This window comes from Erinaceus europaeus, chromosome 1 (assembly GCF_950295315.1).
Source record: "Erinaceus europaeus chromosome 1, mEriEur2.1, whole genome shotgun sequence".
In the NCBI taxonomy this organism is placed as follows: Eukaryota; Metazoa; Chordata; class Mammalia; order Eulipotyphla; family Erinaceidae; genus Erinaceus; species Erinaceus europaeus.
This window is the reverse complement of record NC_080162.1, coordinates 65,709,329-65,732,024: the sequence shown is the minus strand read 5'-3', so window position 1 is coordinate 65,732,024 and position 22,696 is coordinate 65,709,329. Positions and strand designations below refer to the sequence as shown.

The 22,696-nt window shown below is 38.4% G+C and overlaps 1 protein-coding gene across 13 annotated transcripts in view; it reads left to right on the top strand.

Annotated features, from left to right (window-relative positions):
• PLCB4 (phospholipase C beta 4) overlaps nucleotides 1-22,696 on the top strand; it is a 434,528-nt gene that overhangs the window by 49,166 nt on the left and 362,666 nt on the right. The gene's annotated exons all lie outside the window — the stretch shown is intronic.

The window sequence follows — 22,696 nt, the reverse complement described above, 5'->3', positions numbered from 1 at the left end:
ACAGATGGAGTAAGTTCATTCTCACATAAATATTATCTCTTTGTTCTTGCCAGTGCTGAAATGCAGTCATTGTCTTAATTAACTCAGGGAGTTTTCGGTTATGACTCCAAAACCTTCTGGAAGCCTTCATCTGCTCTATGTTCCTGTAACTAGCAGGGTGACCTTCAGTGGATGGATCTCTCTTTTAAAAAAATATTTATTTATTTATTTATTTATTTATTTATTTATTTATTCCCTTTTGTTGCCCTTGTTGTTTTAGTGTTGTAATTATTATTATTGCTGTTATTGATGTCATTGTTGTTGGATAGGACAGAGGGAAGTGGAGAGAGGACGGGAAGACAGAGGGGGAGAGAAAGATAGACACTTGCAGACCTGCTTCACCGCTTGTGAATCGACTCCCCTGTAAGTGGGGAGCTGGGGGCTCGAACCGGGATCCTTACGCCAGTCCTTAACTCACTGTGCTACTGCCCAACTCCCAGGATGGATCTCTTAACCAATTTTGGGGAGTGACACGTATTGAAGGGTAGGTTCACCACTGTTTTTCTTGGTATGTATTCTGTGCATCCACTACTCAATTTATGAACGAGTTTATTTTTAAATAATATTTAGAAGTTGTACTGTTTATTTATTTTTGATAGAGGTAGAAATTGAGAAGGAAGAGGAAGATGTGTGTGTGGCGGCGAGAGAACTGCAACTCAGTTTCACCACTAGTGAAGTTTCTCCCCTGAAGGTGGGGAATAAGGACTTGAACCAGGATTCTTGTACATTATAATATGTGTGCTACCAACATTGCCACTGCTTGGTCTCTACAGACAATTTTCTACAAATAATTTTTTCTATTATTGATAAATGGATAGTTTATTTGATAGCTGCCAATGATATTTTTCATAGTGGTGTTAATTTGTAATGTACTTTGAAACCCAGCATAGGATATAGAATGCACTGTCAAAGTTAGTATACAGTTTTTCAATTATTTTGTTTGAAATTACAATATTTATTCTTTTAATTATTTTTTCTTTTTAAAATTTATTTCCCTTTTTTTTGCTCTTGTTTTTTTATTGTTGTTGTAGTAATTGTTGTTGTTACTGATGTCTTTGTTGCTGGATAGGACAGCTAGAAATATATAAAAATAACTTTATTTTTTTTTAATTTTTATTTATTCCCTTTTGTGGCCCTTGTTGGTTTATTGTTGTAGTTATTATTGTTGTTGTTATTGATGTCATTGTTGTTGGATGGGACAGAGAGAAATGGAGAGAGGAGGGGAAGACAGAGAGGGGGAGAGAAAGATAGACACCTGCAGACCTACTTCACCGCCTGTGAAGCGACTCCCCTGCAGGTGGGGAGCTGGGGGCTCCAACTGGGATACTTAAGCCAGTGTTTGCACTTTGTGCCAAGTGCGCTTAACCCACTGCGCTACCGCCTGACTCCCTAATTTTCTTTTCTTTTCTGCATAAAACATTATAGCCTGGAGAATGAAAGTTAGCTCAGCTGTTGGGCAGAATGCTTCATCATGTGTGTGACTTGGATTGGGACATGAAAACCCCATTAAGAGTGCCAGGTTGGAAGATCAGTTCTATGTTTTCTCTCCAGCTCTGTCTGTCTCTTTTCTGAAATAAAAAGAATGAAGAAAAAAGTTGGCCCAGGACTGATGAAATTGCACATCAGTGGGACCCTGCTACCATCAAAATAGTAATAGAATAATAATACAGTTGAAGATAAGGAAAAGCATAGTTTTTGACTGAGAAGGACATTCACGCTGATTTAAACAAGATGTAGATCTTTATTAAATTTTTTAAAAAGATTTTATTTATTTTATTAATGAGAAAGATAGTACGAGAGAGAGAGAAAGAGCCTGGCATCACTCTGGTACACGTGCTGCCGGGAATTGAACTCAGGACCTTATGCTTGAGAGTCTAGTTCCTTAGCCACCTCCCAGACCACTTTAAAGTTTTTTATTAGTGATTTAACAGTGGTTTACAAGATTATAAAATTACAAGGTGTGGTTCCACAACACACCCACCACCAAAGTTCTGTGCTTTCACTCTCCCAATAATAGCCACCTTAATTCTTTATTTTTTAAATTTTCTTTATTTATTATTGGATAGAGACAAATAAATTGAGAGGAAAGCGGGAGGTAGAGAGGGAGAGACAGAGAGATATCTGCAGCTCTACTTCTCCACCTGCAGGTGTGGACCAGGGGCTTGATGCAGGCCCTTGTGCACTGTAGTGTGTGTGCTTAACCAGCTGTGTCACTGCCTGACTCCCCCCCTTTTAAAAAAGATTTTATTTTTTTACTTATGACGATGGAGAGAGAGAGAGAGAGAGAGAGAGAGAGGAAACAAGGCAGCTGGTACATGTGCTGCCAGGGATTGCATTCATTCAGGAACTCATGCTTGAGAGTCCAGTGCTATATCCACTGCACCATCTCCTGGACCACAGCACCATAGTTCTTTCGAAGTAACATAGGTAATATGGATGTTAAACATCTTCCGAACTGTCTCAGGATCTATATATTTCTCCTCTGTTTACACTCTTTTTGGGGGAGGGTGCCCCCAAGTAACTGAACAGTGTTTAGATTATCGGTGCACATATAATTATTTTTTTTGTAAGGCTGTATGTCACTGTTGGCATTGGAAAGAATAAACAGGAAATATGAGAGGCAGAGGTTCTTCTTCATCTTTTGCCAAGGTTGGACTCCTTGCTTCATTTATTTTCATAGGACACCAGAAATCTGAGAGTGGTATTTAAGCTGACCACATTTCTTTTATAACTGGTCTACATGTGGCAGTCTACAGATTGTCATATTTTTTTTTTTTGCTGTTGTCTGAATTGCTATATTGGCATTGAAATACCAAATATACTTTATTTTTAAAGAAAATATTTATTTATTTTTGCCTCCAGGGTTATTTCTGGGGCTCTGTGCCTGCACTATGAATCCACTGCTCTTGGAGGCCATTTTTTCCATTTTGTTGCCCTTGTTGTTATTGTTGTTGCTGTTATTATTATTGTTATTGCTGTTGTTGTTGGATAGGACAGAGAAAAATTGAGAGAGGAGGGGAAGACAGAGAGGGAGAGAGAAAGAAAGACACCTGCAGACCTGCTTCATTGCCTGTGAAGCTCCCCCTCCCACAGGTGGAGAGTTGGGGTCTCGAACTGGGATCCTTGCTCAGGTCCCAGCATTTTGTGCCATATGCACTTAACCCACTGCACTACCACCCGGCCCCCTACTTATTTTATTTTAGTGACAGAGGGAAAGATACAGTGAGACTAGAATACTCCTCAGATCTGGCTTATGATGGTGCTGGGGATTGAACCTGGGACCTTAGAGCCTCAGGCATGAATGTCTCTTCCATAACCATAATGCTGTCTCTCCTGCCCCAAATATATTTTCCACTAGGAAATGGTTTAAAATAGAGAAACCTGAATTGTGTGGCACTTTACCATTCCACAACATTATATAGTTGTTTGAATGATGAAAGTACTAGCCATTTGTTGTAGAAGATTTGGAAAATTTTTATCATGTGAAACCCAACAACTCACAGATTACTACTATAGGTATTTTATTTCATTTTTTTAATATTTATTCATTTTCCATTTTTTGCCCTTGTTGTTTTCATTGTAGTTATTATTGTTGTTGTTATTGACATCGTCATTGTTGGATAGGACAGAGAGAAGTGGAGAGAGGAGGGGGAGCCAGAGAAGGGGAGAGAAAGATAGATACCTGCAGACCTGCTTCACTGTTTGTGAAGCAACTCCCCTGCAGGTGGGGAGCTGGGGGTTTGAACTGGGATCCTTACACCAGTCCTTGTGTTTTATTTCATTTTTTATTTATTTATTTATATTTTTTTCTCCTCCAGGGTTATTGCTGGGCTCGGTGCCTGCACCATGAATCCACCGCTCCTGGAGGCCATTGTTCCCCCTTTTTGTTGCCCTAGTTGTTGCAGCCTTGTTGCGGTTATTATTGCCACTGTTGACGTTGCTTTGTTGTTGGATAGGACAGAGAGAAACGGAGAGAGGAGGGGAAGACAGAGAGAGAGGGGAGAGAAAGATAGACACCTGCAGACCTGCTTCACCGCCCGTGAAGCGATTCCCCTGCAGGTGGGGAGCCGGGGGCTCGTCCTTACGCCGGTCCCTGCGCTTTGCGCCACGTGCGCTTAACCCACTGCGCCACCGCCCGACCCCCGTTTTATTCATTTTTAACACTTATTTATTTTACCTGAATAGTTCTCAGCTTTGGTTTTTGGTGATATGGAAGAGTTGAACCAGAAACTGTGGACCCTTAGGCTTGAGAATAGTTTTCGTAAAAGTTATGCTACCTCCCAGGCTCACCTCTATTGGCATTTTAGTGCCATTCTTTCTAGATCAGCCTGTATGAACTATAAATATCTATTTTAAAATTTATTTATTTACTTTTGTTACCAGGATTATCACTGGGTCTTAGCACCTGCATGAAGAATCCACCACTTTTATTTATTTATTTTTTATATATAGAGAGAAACAGAGTAGAAGAGTAGAGAGAGGGAGTGGGGGGGGGGGGAGAGAAGCCGGAAGAAGAGGAGGAGGGGCAGGAGGGGGAGGAGGAGCTGCAACACTGTTCTACTGCTTCTGAACTTCCCACCTACAGATGGAGATTGGGGGCTTGAACTGAGGTCTTTACACCTGATAACATATATTCTCTGTCACATGCTACACTTCCCAGCCTCATAACTGGTCTTTTTTTTTTTTTTAAATGTTTACCAGACTGCTTCTGAGTTGGTAAGAATATTAATTAAGATATTCTGAGAACGGGGGAAAAAAGCTTTGCAAGTCACATATTTTTGGATAATACCTGTTGGAATAATGTTAACTTTATCATAGACGTCTACCTTAGAACTGGAGCTTCTCAGGGGTGTCTTCTACCTGGGAGTAATGTCAGGCACAATTCTGAAGAGCTAATACAGAGTCTCTTTCACAGCTGCACCTACTAACATTCTACAGGGACATTGTGCCCATCGTAATGTATATTGTCTCGGGTTTATTTGCATTGTGAAACTGAAATCTCTGGCCAGCAAGTTAACTCTTCTGGATAATGTGCTTACTTTATAACCTAGGTTCAGCCTGGCTTTTTCTACACTATAGGAAGCTTCAGTGCTATGTTATCTAGCCTTCCCTTTCTCACTCTCTTATCTCTTTCTGTTTGAAAAAGTTGACCTGCGTCAGTGAAGGTCCTTGAGGATAAACAACAGAAGTACCCAAAATAAAGACCACCACCCCAACGACACAAACAAGCAAACAAACAATCACAATCTCAGGTTGTGGCCCAGGTGGTGGCTTCTTGGGTAGAACACAGAATCTGTATGCTTGAGAGCTGGGGTTTGATGATAAGTAACACCACATGGAACAGAGCAGAGTAGTGCTCTGGTTGGTTTCTCTTATAAACTAAATGAATCTTACGTTTTTGTAATCTGTTTTTTTCTGATTAGTATATTATAAACATTTTGTACTTAAAATATTTTCCTAAAAATTGCTTATGTGTTTTTATTAAGTTCCATTTTATAAAGGCCCTGTGTAGAAAGTTGGGGATTAATCCACTTGGCGGATCCTTTCAGCCCTTGGTCATCTTGAAAGTCTCAAGGTATAAAATGTTAATACTCATTCTGTTTCTGCCCTCCTCCCACCCATTCCCACAAACCTTTAATTTTGGACAACTGCTCTTGAGGTTTGTGAATTCATAGTTCTCAAAGTCACTGTTAACTTGTTTGCTTTGGAAAGACCTGACAAAAATAGGCTGATTTTCATGCAAATAGCTAATTTTCTCCTGTTGGTGGGTAGCTCATTTAAGAATAGTCTTTTATTTATTGTATTGTAAAAATAGCCTCCTTAAGAAGAATTGTCTCTTCCAAGTAACTCTCATAGATTGGAGTTTCTTCTGTACAGAAATAATTACTTTGATCTAGTAAGTCAATTGCTTTCCCAAAGTATTTTTTCCTATGTGAAGTAGAACTGTATACTTAATGTTTCTTAAAGTCCACTAATGGGAAATATTAATCACATATTTTCTTCCTGGTTGATTATTGGAAGTCATTTTCTACAATTAAAAGCAATTATGTTTTTTTCAAATTTCAAGCAAAATGAAAACGGAGCTTAAGGCACAGGCAGTGGCACACATTACCATGCTGTAGGACCATGGTTCAAGTCTCAGGCTGCCACTTGCAGACAGGGAAGCTTCACAGGCAGTGAAGTGGTGTTTCAGGTGTCATTCTCTCTCTCTCTTTTTAAGTTTTCAATTATCTTTATTTCTTATCATGTTGAGTTTTCAGGTAATTCTTGCTTGTTGCTTTTCCTAGTGATCAGGGAGAGCAAATCACAGCTGCTGCTACTCCATAGACTAGCCCACCTTGTTTATTTTAGCTTGATTGATAACCATCAATTCCTTTGGCATAGGTAGTAGAGCTTTTAAATATTATTCAGTGTAGTATAAAGTCCCTTATTTTATGAAAAGCACATATGGGCCAGGCCTGGAACAAATTCATAGACTATTCCACTGTGTCATTCCTGGGCAAGTGTATTGTTTTTAAAGACTGGAACAGAAAAGCATAATGTGCACTTTTGGTAGGGGGATTCTTTGTAGAGAGTGTACAATTTTCTGCAAGAAAAGCAATTTGTATGCAAAAGCTTTCACTATAACAATTTATTACCTTTTTTTTTGTATTTAGCTTCTCAGTGTGCTAAGTATGTCCCCCCCCCCTTTTTCCTTCTCTCCAAGACACAAAAAATGTGTTTCTAAAGAACTTGATTGCTGATAAACCTCATGTTAGCTCCCTCACTCAATAAAAGGAGACATTACAAGGTTTGCAGTGTCTTGATGCGCCGGCCTGGGAGGGGTAGTCCTATGTACCTTGAACCTCATTTATGTGAGCAAATATATTGCCATGCAATAGCTTAGTCTTGAAAGAAAATTTGATGAATTACAGAAAAAAATAAGCTTGCTAAACAAATTTTTCTTGTATCTGAGGGGTATAGTTGCAGGGTTTAAGTTGTCATAAAAGTTATAATGCCTGAAATCGTTCAGCGGCAGAATTCTTTGCTGATTTATCTCATAGTTGTTTCCCAGAATGCTTTCTCAGCAAGAGAGAGCCCTAGCAGTCCCCTCAAGAGAGCATTCTTAGAGGACTTCATTGGAAAATGGGAAAGTGAACTTCTCAGTCTGATTGTGCAGGGTGTTTAAAGTATATCTAATCTTTATTCTGAGGTTGGTGTCTTCCATGGGATGTGTACAATTAAAAATTCCCTTTTCCACATAAATTCCAAAGAGGACACAGCTCCTCCCTCCCCCCTAAAAAAGTTTAACTTTGGTAAGGAAGGTGTGTATTGGGAAAAAAATTGTATTATTAGAAATGCTTTATATCTGTGGAGTTTTTCTCCCTTTGTAAAATATTTAATTTTTTAGACAGAGAGAGCGATAAATTGAGAGGGAAGAGGGAGACAGAGAGGTGGAGAGAGAGATGCCTGCAGTACTGTTTCACCTCTTTTGAAGTTCCCCCCTGCAAGTGGAAACTGGGGGCTTGAACCCAGATCCTTGAGCACTGTAACATGTATTCTACTGGGTGGCCCACCACCTGGTCCCCAGGAATGTTAGCTTTCTAAGAACCAAAATTGTTTAAGTACTATATTAATTTTTTTTCCAATAACCCAAATTGTTCAGTTATCTATTATGCCAAATTGCTAGAATGACACCAAACATAATTTTTTTAAACTTTTTTTTTAAGAAACTTTATTTTTTTCCCCTTTTGTTGACCTTGTTGTTTATTGTTGTTGTTGTCATTGCTGTCGACGTTGTTGGATAGGACAGAGAGAAATGGAGAGAGGAGGGAAGACGGGGGAAGAGAAAGAGAGACACCTGCAGACCTGCTTCACTGCCTGTGAAGTGAACCCCCTGCTGGTGGGGAGCTGGGGGCTTGAACCAGGATCCTTACGCCAGTCCTTGCGCTTCACACCATGTGTACTTAACCCACTGCGCCACCGCCCAGCTCCCAAACATAATTTAATAACTATTTGATTTAGAACAACTTTCAATGTCCCTGGGTCCATTCATTACCAATATTGTATTAACGTGGAATCTCGTTTGTTGGATGGCTATGCTAACAGAATGCCAAACAAATTGAATTTGGTCAGTATACCTAGCATTGGTTTGCTTGGTGTGCAGGTAGATTAAGATTGAGGTCCTGGATGTTACGGCAATCCAACTGTGACATTTGTCACCCCAAAGACTGTCTAGGTTGATTTGGTTGATCTCGCTGACTAGGCTCACATCCCTCCGTTTGTGTCTCTCCTGAAGCTCTCACTCATTTGAAGAGGAAAATCTTCCCCAAATAGAAATAGATCTTCAGAGTAACTGTGCTGCCTTACTAAACCTCCAAACAATCTCTCAAGAGTGAGGCTCTGCATCAAGCTCACAATGTGATGTCTGATTTGGAGGAACTTCTACTAAAGATATACTTTTCAAATAAAATAATTAGGAATTAACAGCAGGCTGTGCTTATTAACATGCTCAGTGGGTAGTGCTGATTCCAGGAGTCCAGTAGAGAAAGGAGGGTAACTACTGACTTTGTTGAGTTTTGAGTTAGACTGATTTGTGTAGCATTTGAAAGAAAAGTAAAAAAAAAAACAGACAAAAAATAAATAAAACAGGCTTGTTAGAAGTAAAGATAGCATTAAGTATATTAAAGTGGGTAATGATTATCTGAGCTCAATATATTGAGTAAGGGCTAACTCCAAAATTTGAAGTCTATTCCAAAGGCTCAGTGTGTCCCTCTCTCCTTTCATGCAGCATGGAGATGAGTGTAGACTCTAAAACCAAACTGATGAAGGTAGAATACCAAGTTCTATTTCTACAGCAAAGGAGAAGCAGCCTAGAGCAGTGCCCAGTTGAGAGTTTCACAGCTCTATATTGCAAAGGCCTTGACCAGTGCTTTATATTATTTGGAATCCCCCCCCCAGCTTGTTTTCACTGCCTACTCCCCCAATTAAAGGAGTCTTTCTGGAGCCATTTTGTGGCATTGAAAGAATTAACATAGCTTCCTAAGATGCCCGAGTAATTACATTTCTTCCTGTCCAAGCACGCTACTGTAAAAAAGACATGCTTTCTCCTTGGTGGCCTTGATAAACCTCATGTTTAAGGTCTGTGGATAGTTAATTCTATTGCTTGGAGAAGGTGAGCTATGACACTGGTCTTTGGTTGCTATTGTTCAGTAATGATTCCATCCCATGACTGTGAATTTCAGTACTGGCTACACTGTCGCGACGCCTCCTTCACTCTCTTACTTGCTGAGACGTTAGTTCTGCAAATAGCATTATATTTATGCTCTAACAAAGGTAGAATATTTTTCTTTTTTTTTTTCATTTAGTCACTTTTAAGTTGTGACCCTTATCCTCAGAGCTAGTTTCCATTCTGAAACAGTGAATCTACAGACTTTTTGCTGGTTTAATTTCTTCCATATATCTTGTCTTTTTCTTCCCTTTTCTTTTTAGCACTGAGACCATGCCTATGTGTGATTTCACTGTTTTATGATTAATTTTATCTCTGGGTCTGTCTTGTCCATTTTTTTTTTTTAGTATTTAAATGGTAAATATAAAATACTGATGTAACTGAGGTTTCTTAAAGGCATTAAACTCAAGTAAGATCAATTAAAAAATTGAGGTAGGTGGTCCAGGAGGTGGCACAGTGGCTAAGGCACTAGACTCTCAAGCATGAGGTCCTGAGTTCAATCCATGGCAGCACATGTACCAGAGTGATGTCTGGTTCTTTCTCTCTCTCTCTCTTATCTTTCTCATCAATCAATAAATAAAATCTTTAAAAAAATTGAGGTAGTTAAGGTGTTTCCAGGTGCAATGCATATAGAGCTCTCTATAAATTACAGCTCATTAACCATAAAACAAATGCTCCCACATTAGAACGTTCTATGAATAATAGATTTTAAAAACTTCTTAGAGTATAATTAAAGTGCAAATTTAGTGTAATTTATACACTAAATTCGCATGAATTTATGAAGTTACTTGAATTATTGATGGGCTTGGTTTTTTAATGGTAATGAATATTTGTCGGCAACATGTTGCTGTTTTAGCTTTGATAAATTTGTCCTGAATTACACTTTTAATGTATAATTGTATTTTCTCAACATAGTTTTTTCTGACTTCTATTTTGTCTTGTTTATAAAATATGATGTAGTACTTTTAAAGTAATAAAGAGTTTGAAACACAGCAGATAATCATTTTTGTAATTTTCCCATCTCTGATATGAACCAGACATACTGATAGTTAAGATGGTTATAGATAAAATATGAGTGTATTACAGTTTTGTTAAGTTCTTCATTTAGTATTTTAAAATCAGAGCTTCTAATGTCATGCTCCCTTTGTATTCATGCATTATTTGTGCATGACTTCGAATTTTGCATCAGAGGAAATGTTTATGAGTATTAGCACCCAATTCCCTTTATTCTATTTCACTGTCTCACACCACAGAAGCAATGCCTCTCCTTTAGGTTTGATTTTTCTTTTCTAATTACCTTTTTATACTCTTGTCTCAAATGTATGCTTTTATACATGTATTTGTATGATATATATGTGTGTATAGCATGAACATAGAAGCACACCCATGGATATATATAAATCAAAGGCAAATAACATGCAAATGCAAATAGATGAATGAATATATACCATGCAGTACACATATATAAAGTATCGAGTTATGAAATTTTGTGTGTCGAGAGACCATGTTGGTTGCTTCATTAGTTTTTCCTGTTCTTAAGGCAGTACTAGACCAGAGTGAGACAGGTGAGGAACCCCAGCATAGCCTTTATGGAGGTATTTCCATAAAGAACTCCAGGAATCTTACTTTCATCAGCAGCCTTGACCTTGAGGATAGCTTCAAAGTAACTTTTGGTATTTGAGAGATCAAAATTGTGGGTATTCTTGGCTTTTTAGCTGTCATTCTCTCTTTATGCAGTAAAACATAAAGAAATTGAGGGGGGAAGGGGAGGTAGAGAGAGGTACTTACAACCCTACTTCACTGCTTCACTGGAGCTGCCCCCCTTGTAGGTAGGGATAGGCTTCTTCCACACTGTAATGTGTGTGCGCCACTGTTTTAGCCCTGGCCTCTCATCTTATGAAATGAATTTAAAGAAACAGTTTGTTGTTGTGGCTGGGGAAGCAGCCCAACTAGTAGAGCATTGGTTTTGCATGGCTGAGGTTCCCATTTTGAGCCTTAGCACTGGCTTGTTTCTCTAACTCTTTCTCCTCTCTGTGTCATGTGAAAATATCTTTTATGTAATAAAGTAAATATGGGGGAGAGAGGGAGGGAGAGAAAGGGGGGGAGAGAAAAAGAACAATTTGTTAGGTTCTGTGGAAAACACCAAAGGAATTTTGACTTGAATTGCATGAAAATTTTTGCTTTCTTTTTTTTTTTTCCCTTTGCCTCCAGGGTTATCACTGGGGCTTGCTACCTGCACAAAAAATCCACTGCTCCTGGAGGTCACTTTTTTCACATTTTTGTTGCCCTTGTTGTTGTTGTTGTATAGGACAGAGAGAAATCGAGAGAAGAAAGGAAGGCAGAGTGGGGGAGAGGAAGATAGATACTTGTAGACCTGTTCCACCACTTGTGAAGCAACACACCTGCATGTGGGGAGCTGGGGGCTGGAATGGCCTGTCTTTGTGTTTTGCACCACATGCACTTAACCCACTGCTTTCTAACCCCTATTCTTGTTGCCACTATTCCCAAGTTAGTCTGGCCTTACTATTGTTCAAACTAGCAGAACTCATTTTACATCAGTACAATGGCTAGAATGTTTCCCCCAAATTTTGTGTCACTACCTCTTCTTATTGTCTAAGCTTTCTGCTACATTTTACCTTCTCTGAAATAGGCCTTTTACTCATCACCTACTTAATTTTCTTTGCATGATTTTTATCATCTGAAATTAGATAATATTTTCTGCTATCTATTTCTTTGTTTACAGTGGACTTCTTCCTTTAGAATGTGAGGTTCTCCACTTTTTGTAGCATACCGAAAAGAACCCAAAAGTGAGTTTTAACTGGCCGCATTTCAAATACTCATTAGCCTCCTGTGACTGGTAACTACCCTGTGGGTAGTGGAGGACTAGAACAATGCCTGAAATTTAAGAAGATACCGATGAATACTTTTTGATTGGATGAATAAGCAAATATATTTAACTTCAGTGTGTGTGTATAAATAATGAAAATCTAGGTCAACTTAAGAATAAAATCAAGTTCCCATAACAGGTGATTTGCTACCAGAGTAAAGCAAGCAGATAGCATATGTGTTTTAATGAAACATTGTTGTATTATTGTCTAACTAGTTTCAGTTAATTATCATCTTTATTAAGGAGCTTGTGTGCTCAGTAAGCACCATGTTAGGAACCAAGAATTTGAGAAAAATAAAACTTCTAGTTGTCTTTAAGTGAAGTTGGCATAAGCACTTGACAGACCACTGGTTGTATGTTGTGGAAACAACTATATGTATCATGGATAACATTTATCTAGTTTATCTTTTGTAATACTTTAAAGCCCAGATTCAGACTAATAGCTGCAGATACAATTGTGGACCACTTTTTATGAACACTTAACATTATGCTAAGAGAAGAACATATTTGTCCTAAAACTGTCTTAATGTGTATTTCTCTAAACAAGATTCTTAATTCACCTGAACTTTACTCTAAGTATGATCCTTAAGTGTTTTAGCTGTATTTTATATTGAATTGAGATTCTAAATGTATATTCAATATGCCTTTTCCTTCGTTTTCAACTTATAATTGGCAAGTTCCCATAGGAAAAAATCATTATTGGTGCTATAAAAGCACTCCTTATCTGTCACATTTGGGAAATGAAAGTTTTGTAGAGGTCAAAAGAAAGTGTGCCCCCAATTATGATGATGACTTGTACATCACAAATAATTTAATAGCTTGAAACCTTTCTTTGTCTCCATTACAAAGTAAAAAGAGAAAGGATGAAAAAAAAATCCCTTGCCACTCACTAGCTATTTTACCGTATAGTATTAAGGATGAAAAGGAACCTGTCTAAATTTTTTTATCAATATCTTTCTACATAAATTCTCTGTGATTTAAGACTGTTAAAATTGATAGTCCACAAGTTTATTAGTTCACCTTTATTAATTTGTCAAGGTTAATGTCTGCATAATGAATTGAAGATAATTAAAGATTCCTTGTTATCCATCTGCTCATATTTACTCAATATAGTAAGTTTTATGGCTCTTTCTATAATTTTTCCCAGGGAGATCTCTTTGCCACAGAACCAATTTTTAAAACACAAACCACACTGCTGCCTTAAGCAATGTAAGAATTCTGTCACTTAATTTTTCAGCACATGACAGCTTATTAGGGAGATCAGATGATGTTCCACTAAGAAACGCCAAGTATGTTTACAGACAGTGGTGAGAGTGGGGTGATGCCAACTGGTCAGACTCATGACCAGGCCTTTTTCCTTCCCTTCAGCAATCTGCTTTGGAAAGCTGTCTGCCCCATGGCATCTGTGCTAATGATTCTGCCCCAGCAGCAGAGCTGTGGGCACTGCCCTTAGCAAGATGTCCTCCCTGCTCTTCATGTGATGACTGATGAGGGCTGTAAAAGTGAGCTGAGTACAGTGCTTTCCTGAATGCCTACTGTGTGTGGCCTCTGTAATTGATCTGTAATGCAGCTGGGTTTTGGAGAGCTTCCAGGGCTTATATGAAGATCATATTCAAATCTCCTTTCAGCTGAACTTCAGTATCATTTTCTTCTTTTCTTCCCTTTCCTAGTGTCCCTCCCCCTTTCCCCTTTCTTTTTCCCTTTCCCTTGCTTTTTCTCTCTCTCTTTTTTTGTTTTTGTCATCAGCGTTATTGCTGGGGTTCTGTGCCTGCACAATTCTACCATTCCTAGCAGTCATAATTTTCTCTCCCTCCTGTCAACCCTTCTTTTCTTCCTAAAGAGGGGTGGGTAGAGACACTGTGCTACATTGCTCATGAAGCTTCCCCTTTGCAGGTGGGGACAATGAATGGGGAAGCTTGAGGCACCCTACTATATGTGCAGTCTACTGAATGAATCACCTCCTGGACCCAGCATATCCTTTTTCTAAGCCTCTCTGAGCAAAGACTTGCCATCTCCCTTTCTTTCCAAAGTCAGTTGCTCATCATTCTAGTTTCAACATTTCTCTCAACGCCATTCTCAGGGTATTATTTATTACCCGTGGGATTTGTATTTGCTTCTAAACTGGTTTCTCCACCTTTTCTTTCTCTTCTTCATCCCAAGTGCCCCTCCACTCAGCCATCATCTTCTGGGCAATGTTTTGCTTCCAAGGGCCTCTTGTGACACTTCCCTTGATGTCTTATTGCCTGGGCAATGATATCAAAATAACTTAACCAAACAGGGTGACCCCTGCATGTAGTGATAACTTGGCCTCTCTTCTTGTTTTAGCTTTCCCCCCAAAATGTGTGCTCCCAAGACAGAAAGTGCTGCTCTCTTTTTGTATTCGTGCCCCTCAAACCTATGCTCCACACTTGAGTACCCCTGTGCCTCACCCATGTCTGTCCTCAGCATGAGTGCTGCCTCCTCGAAGTCTAGTTCATACTTGACCATCAGCCCTGCCATCACTTGCCTGTACTGATGTTGTCCTGCTCTTAAACTTCTCTGGAAGCTCCCAGAGCTTTTCTCTTTTGATGATGGATCTATACATTATTGAAAAACTCTGCCCTTTAACTTCCATGGTCTTTGTCTTGGCACCTTTCCAGCTTTCTACTTTCCCCTTTCTTCTCTTAATTTATCTTAATTGCCCTTTACTGTTCGCTTTGGTTTTTTGTTTATCTGCAAGAATCAAAATCTCCTCTCCTGACTTTTTACTTCTCTCCAGGGGTCTAGGTTTCTCTCATATGTTGTTCCACCTGCTTCTTATGCTTTCCCTTGGTTTCTCGCCATTTCTATGCATCTTCTTAGATAAATCTTCTCCCTCCCTTCCTTCCTTCCTTCCTTCCTTCCTTCCTTCCTTCCTTCCTTCCTTCCTTCCTTCCTTCCTTCCTTCATTTCCTCCAGGGTTATTGCTGGGTCTCGATGCCAGCACTACGAATACACTGTTCCAGGAAGCTATTTTTCCCATTTTGCTGCCCTTGTTGTGGTTGTTGTTGTTGTTATAGCTGTTGTTGTTGCTGGATAGGATAGAGAGAAATTGAGAGAAGAAGGGGAGACAGAGGGGAGAGAAAGTGAGACACCTGCAGACCTGCTTCACTGTTTGTGAAGCCCACCCCCACCCCCCCCCCCGCAGGTGGGGAGCTGGAGGTTCGAGCTAGGATTCTTACTCTGGTCCTTGCATTTTGCACCATGTGCGCTTAACCTGCTGGGCTACCACCCAGCCCCCTTCTTACTTTTATGTCGGTCATGATGCTGTTTCCAAGTCTGCACTGGCGCATGTCTGGTCTAAATGTAGGAACTGTTTTATTTGTAATGTCTCAGGGTAAGTAGGCCAGTTATCACACAATTATAAAGTGTGATAAAAGAATATTCTGAAGCTTTTTAGTGGGAATTGTTTTGTTTTCCCATGAAAAACAATGATGAGACTTCAATAGAAATAACACTATAATGCAGAGTTTTAAATGCAGTTCACACAGCACAGATAGATCTGATAAATGCCAGTAAAGAACAGCAGTCTTAGAAAAAGCAATGTTTATCATTAGACTAACTATTCCAATTTTCCTCAGCTCTTTATATTATGTTGACCGTATTTAAAGTTTATTTCTGACATCAGATTTGTTAGATCTAAATAGTATATATTTCCAAGTACTATATTTTTCAATTTTAATTTTTATCATGTGTTTCTATTTTGTTCCCCACAAAACTTTTTTAATAGAAATGTTATTTATTTCAATATTATTTTTATTATTTTTGACCAGTGTTTGTTCTTAGAGATGAAAATTAAACATGGAGTATGTTTCTTGGTCTCCTTGATTATGAGTAAACTAGGTAGTTTGGTATTTAGTGGCACTTTTATACATACCAACAGGAATGAGGCAAAAAAAGTTTTTTTCCCCTAGTTGATAAAATGGCATTCATTTTAAATAACTTTGAAAATTAAGGAAAGCATCAAAATAAAGATTGCTGTAATTTAATGTTATATTCATCATGTATAACTTAAATTCTACTTTTTATACAAATTGTAGTAGTATTTTATCTTGCTTTTTCTGTTAGCATTATATTGTGATGACTTTCTACATAATTCTATATTAAAATATATTTATGATTTAAAAAAAATTATTTATTTTCGTTATGCATACACATGGTGCTGTCCGGAAGTGAAGAGGGAGAGGGAGAGAGGTGGAGGGGAGGAAACAGAAAGCCTAGAGCACTTGTCATTTCTGGTATATGTTGGTGCTGGGGCTTGATCTTGGGATTTCAAAGACCTGAAATGTAATAATGACCCCACTGTACCAGACCCCCATCCATGAACTTGGCTTTTTGATATCATACTTACAAATCATGAAGAAAACTAAATTTTAAGAAGATTCTATTGATAGATATCTAGGTGCCTTATTTCATCACTTTAAAATCATTTCTTCTGCTCTTGCAAGATATACTTATAGAAATTTTCATACTATATGTGTAATCATAAGAAATGTATTTCATAAGAAAACAGATCAGTTAGGTGTATAGTCTTGATATAAAATACAATGCGCTAGAAATTAGAAATAGGTAGCTTGGTTTTGAGTGATGTTATATAATGTATACATTAAAAAGTCAAATGCATATATGGGAAGACCCAGTTTTATTTGTCTTAATGGTGGCCCAGGTTTGGAGATTCAAATATTCACAGACCATTAGCTGTGATACTTCACTCTTGAGACCATTTGTCATAATGAGATGTCAATTATTGTGCATCTAAGTGTAGTTAAAGGGACCATTGTGCTTACAGTTTCAAAGCCAGCATTTGTAAGTGTGCTAAAATTGAATTATAAACATGGTGTTTCAATGGGACTCTAGTGCATAATGGTCTTGTCTGGAGGCACTGTCTAGTCTTTGGAAAATTTTAGTGTCCATTTAAAAATAAGAAACAGTAAAAGTACTACACAGTCTTTATGTTCCCTGCAATAAAAATTGAAAAGCAATTATTTAAAAAGAAATAATTGTGAACAAAGTTTTCTTTATTATTTATTTTCTTTATTTCACCTAAAGATTTTGAGTGAGAAGGATAGAAATTGGACATATTTAAATCTACTTTGTTTTTATAAGCTAGTCAGTGAAATTACGTCTCTCAGGTTGCACGTTCTGCATAGCTATCTACCACTAGTTTCTGAACTTTTTTTTTTTTCCTCCAGGGTTATTGATGGGGCTCAGTGCCTCCACAATGAATCTACTGCACCTGCAATTTTCTCAAATTTTTTTGGATAGGACAGAGAGAAATTGAGAGGGGAGGAGATGATAGAGAGGGAGAGAGACACAGAGACACCTCTAGACCTGCTTCATCACTTGTGAAAAAATCTCCCATGCAGGTGGGGAGCTGGGGTCTCGAACAAGAAATCTTATGTGGGTCCTTGTGCTTCATACTATGTGTGCAGTATGCCACTGCCCAACCTCCTCTTAACTTTTGCATATTCAAAATCAAAATATTTTACAGTTACTTAAAAATTTAATATGGTATAACTGGGTAACATTTTTATTTTAAAAACATTTCACTTATTATTTATTTTATTTTAATGAGAGAGATACAGACACCAAAGCACAGATCAGCTCTGGCTTGTGGTGGTGCCAGGGATTGAACCTGGAACTTCAGAGCCTCAGGCATATACCCAATGAATGGAAATGACCATATTCCAACAAAATTATGTTCATTAAGAGCAACACCCTCCCTTACCCACCCACTCCCAAAAATTTAAATAAACAGAAACCAGTGCTAGACCCTAGTTTGCGTAAAAGCAGATAGTTGGCAGGCCACATCTGACCCATAGGTTGTAGGTTGCCAGCCTCTGATCGGGAGTATAAAAAGAAGCTCAATGATGAAAGAACAAAATTAAACCATACTTTCATTTTTAGTCAAATTTCACACTAGGACTGGTGAAAAAAGCAGATGTATGAGGCATCTTTTATGAAGTAGTCATTTGACATTTTAGAGATAGTGAATGAAAGGAAATATTTAAGAAGCAAACAAAAGTATGGGGGGGAAAAGCTGATTCTGCTTAATGCAGCATCAAGTACTAAGAGGTCATCAAAGGATGTTTCGGTATTTCAGGATCTGCCTTAGAACCTACCTAGGGGGAAGTAAGTATTCTTGGTTCTAACTTTGAAGTACAGCATTAATAAACATTCTGCTTCACAGTGGGGTCCTATATTTATATGCATCGTTTTCATGTGGACCTTCTTTTGCAGTAGAGATAGCCAAATTCATTTTTCTAACTGGCAATTGTTATATATCATGAATTGAAGTTTAAATGTATATATTATGAAGTTTAAATGTATATTTTATGTGTGTATGTATGTATGATTTAAAAGACAAAAACACTGAAGATTGCCTGGGAGATATACTCCATGTTGAGCTTTTTGAAATAGATGCTTTGAAATGTTGAAGCCAACCTTACCAATTAATTTTAAAGAAGTAGGTGTTCTCTGATACCCTTTGGTATCAGGTGTGTCTTATGATGGTAATTCTGCTTCCAGACCAATGAGAACTCTATGCTGTAGCCTTGTTGCCCAATAGAGCAAGTGCTATGTTTCTAAAAATAAAACACCAGGGAACCTTTTGTGATACCTGTATAATTGCCATATCCCATTATAATGATAAAATACAATATATAATCTATAAAATGAAAGGTTACTTCCTCTTGAATTAAAGAAATATTTAGTAAGGCTTCTTCTTTGTAGTACCTTACTAAAAGTGTGAAAATTGTGTGTAGTAAGAAGCAAATATGAATTATTTATGTATGTGCTTTAATAGTTTTTATTTATTTATTTATTTTATTAGTCATTTAATAATGATCAACAAAATTGTGGGATAAACAGGTAAAATTCTGTGCAGTTCCTAGTACCAGAGTTCCATATCCCCTCCTATCTTTTGGAAGCTTCCCTATTCTTTTTTTTTTTAAAGATTTTATTTATTTTTTCAGGAAGATAGAAGGAGAAAGAGAGAGAGAAAGAACCAGACATCATTCTGGTACATGTGCTTCTGGGGATTGAACTCAGGACCTCATGCTTGAGAATCCAGCGCTTTATCCATTACACCACCTCCCAGACCACTTGGAAGCTTCCCTTTTATCCCTCTGGGAGGATGGAGCAGAAATCTTTATGGGGTGCAGAAGGTAGAAAGTCTGGCTTCTGTAATTGCTTCTCCGTTGGATGTAGGTATTGACATGTCGATCCATATCCCTAGCCTGTTTCTATTTCTTCTTCCTAGTGGAGTAGGACTCTGGAGAGGTGGAGTTCCAGTACACACTGCTGAGGTCATTTTCTCAGGGAAAGTCAGGTTGGTGTCATAGTAGCATCTGCAACTTGGTTGCTGAAAAAGCATTAAGATGTAAAGCAGAGGGAGTCAGGCAGTAGCACAGTGAGTTAAGTACATACAGCACCAATCGCAAGGACCAGCGTAAGGATCCCGGTTCGAGCCCTCAGCTCCTCACCTGCAGGGGAGTTGCTTCACAAGCAGTGAAGCAGGTCTGCAGGTGTCTGTCTTTCTCTTCCCCTCTGTCTTCCCCTCTTCTCTCCATTTCTCTCTGTCCTATCCAACAATGAAGACATACAACATAATAACTACAACAATAAAACAAGGGCAACAAAAAGGGAATAAATAAATATTTTTAAAAAGAGATGTGAAGCAGAATAATTTGTTTAATAATCAAGATCCTAAGGGTAAATGTATAGCAGATCAGATTTGGGGTCTTCATATTGGAAGAAGCTAGGAAGGCTGTTGTAGCTATATTTTGATGGGCACATGACTTTACTAATTTTTGCCTGGGTGGGACAGCTAATGTGCAGGTGGGCTAAAAGTCTTGTCTGGGAGGATTGTGTAAGAGTTGGGAATAGGGGAGTCGGGCTGTAGCACAGTGGGCTAAGCACAGGTGGTGCAAAGTGCAAGGACCAGCGTAATTGATCCCGGTTTGAGCCCTGGCTCCCCACCTGCGGGGAAGTTGCTTCACAAGTGGTGAAGCAGGTCTGCAGGTGTCTGTCTTTCTCTCCTCCTCTCTGTCTTTCCCCTCCTCTCTCCGTTTCTCTCCTATCCAACAATGATGACAACAATAATAATAAGTACAAGATGACATCAATAATAATAACTACAACAATAAAACAACAAGGGCAACAAAAGGAAATAAATCAAAAACATTTTAAAAAAAAGTTGGGAATAGGACTAGAAAGCTGGATCAGGGCAGAGTAGCTCCCAAATATGGGAAAAGTATATAAATACCATTAACTATAAACCCCATCGATCTGACCCAGGGCCTATGTCTCTGTATTTAGCACAGGAGCTTGTGTAGCCTCTGTATCCTTAGTCTGAGCTCATATTCCATGGCCGTAGCTAGGAACATTCTGAACTTCACTCATTTCAGGACCAGTTTTCCTTGAGTGGCAGAGTATGTTGACCCAGCCTCCCTTCAGGGAGTGGTAAAGTTTCTACCATTGTTGTTCTACATTGAAGACAAGGTCTTATAGAGGCCCACAACAGTGTTGATGATGTTGCTTCTGATGGAAATAACCAGTGATAGTGGAGAGGGGTCTGTTAGAGGTCTAGGCCCATCACATCTATGTGGGAATCCCAGGATTTCCAGACTAGGACCCTGGATGATGGGGTGATCTGATAGTGACCAAAAGCGTCATCATTAAAGTTGCTGGTTACTTGTCCTTACCCAGCTTTTGTATTACTTGCTTAATCTGACAGGGTTAAATTTAGAGTGATTGAGGGAAGTGAAAGGAGAAGTAGGTCAGGAGGGTATATAGGTTTAAGTAGATAGTATTTAATTACTTTTAAATGAGTGATTTACTAGTGACTCACATGGTTATATATTAATTGGGATATAGTACTACACACCTCCCAGCAGCAAAGGTGTACCCCCCAAGGATAATCTACATAGTTCTCACATCATACAGACAGTTTGTTTACTTCTTCTGTTTTCTTCTACTTTCTTTTTGTTTGTTTGTGCATGAGTTTAAATTCTCTATATTCCACACATGAGTGAAGCCATCCTTACTTGCTTCACTAAGCATAATCACCTCCTGTTCAGTCCATTTTGTCCTTAAGGATACACTATCTTCTTTTGTAATCATTGTGTAGTCTTCCATTGAGTGTATGCCCCTAACTTACTTCTTATGTTTTTTTTCTTTATTTTATTTTGTATTTATTTATTAATTTATTTTGACTAGAGACAGAAATTGAGAGAGAAGGGGGAGATAGAAAGGAAGAGAGAGATATGCCTGCAGCACTACTTCACTGCTTGTGAATCTTCCTCTGCAAGTGGAAACCAGGGGCTTGACTCTGGATCCCTATAAACTGTATTGTGCGGACTCATCCAGGTGTGCCACCACTAGGCCTCCTTCCCTCTGACTTCTTTATCCAGTAGCTTTTTATATTTCACTTTGACTTTTCATTCCATATTTCATTTCTGTTCAGCTGGAGGATATTATTTTTTCAATTGTATAACTTGATAAATCACTGTTAAACTTGAAAAAAGGATATTCTTACTAAATAACCAAGCACAAATATGAAAATATACATAAAAGTATACACATACATATTTACAAACTGACCTTATCTTTTATTGATTGTTAGATATAGTTCATGACATAGGATTCAGAAACTACAGAATAGGTTAAAGAGGAAAACAAAAGATTTTTTTTTTTAATCAACCATTCATAACCACTTGTAATTTTGGGGATTCTTTCTAGTGTCTTATATCTGTCTGTATATGAATATGCACAGATGCTTAAGGTTATATTTTTCATTTTTATTTATTTATCAGTCAGCTCCCAGTCACTGCTGAATAGAGACAGAGAGAAATTGAGAGGAGAGAGGAAAACAGAAGGAAAGAGGCAGAGAGACACCTGCAGTGAAGCTTTCCACCTGCAAGTGGGGGCCAGGGGTTTGAGCTTGTGTCCTTTTGCACTGTAATGTGTGCACTTATCCAAGTGTACCCCTGTCAGGTCCCATTTAGGGTTGTATTTGTTATATCTGTACTATGTATTCAGCATAGAGTGAGGCATTGAGGTTACATAGATGAAAAGGCTGATTCACTTTTTAAAATTACTTTTTGTTTGATTGTTTTGGGGCCTTCCTTTCCTAATCTAGGGTGACTTTTTCAGACAGAGAGAGACAAGCAGATACACACAGAGAGGGAAAGACAACACAGCACCAAAGCTTCCCCCATTGTGGCAGGAACCAGGCTTGAACCCTGCAGCTGATCAGGTTCACGGCAGACCAGGTGACTTCCAGGGTAAAATATTTTACTGACCTTTTCTGAACTTTGTCTTAGTGGGAGGAGAAAGGCAATACTGTGTATCTAGTGGTAGTGAGTTATGAAGAAAACTAAAAACAGGAAAGATGAGAAGTGTGTGTGTGTGTCATTAGTAAAGGTTATGTAACTTACATTTTTACCTTAACTACAAAGCATGAAGCTTTTCTGTGTTTTCCATATATATATATAGAGAGAAAGAAACAAAAGAGAAGGAGAGACACCATAGCGCTGTCAAGA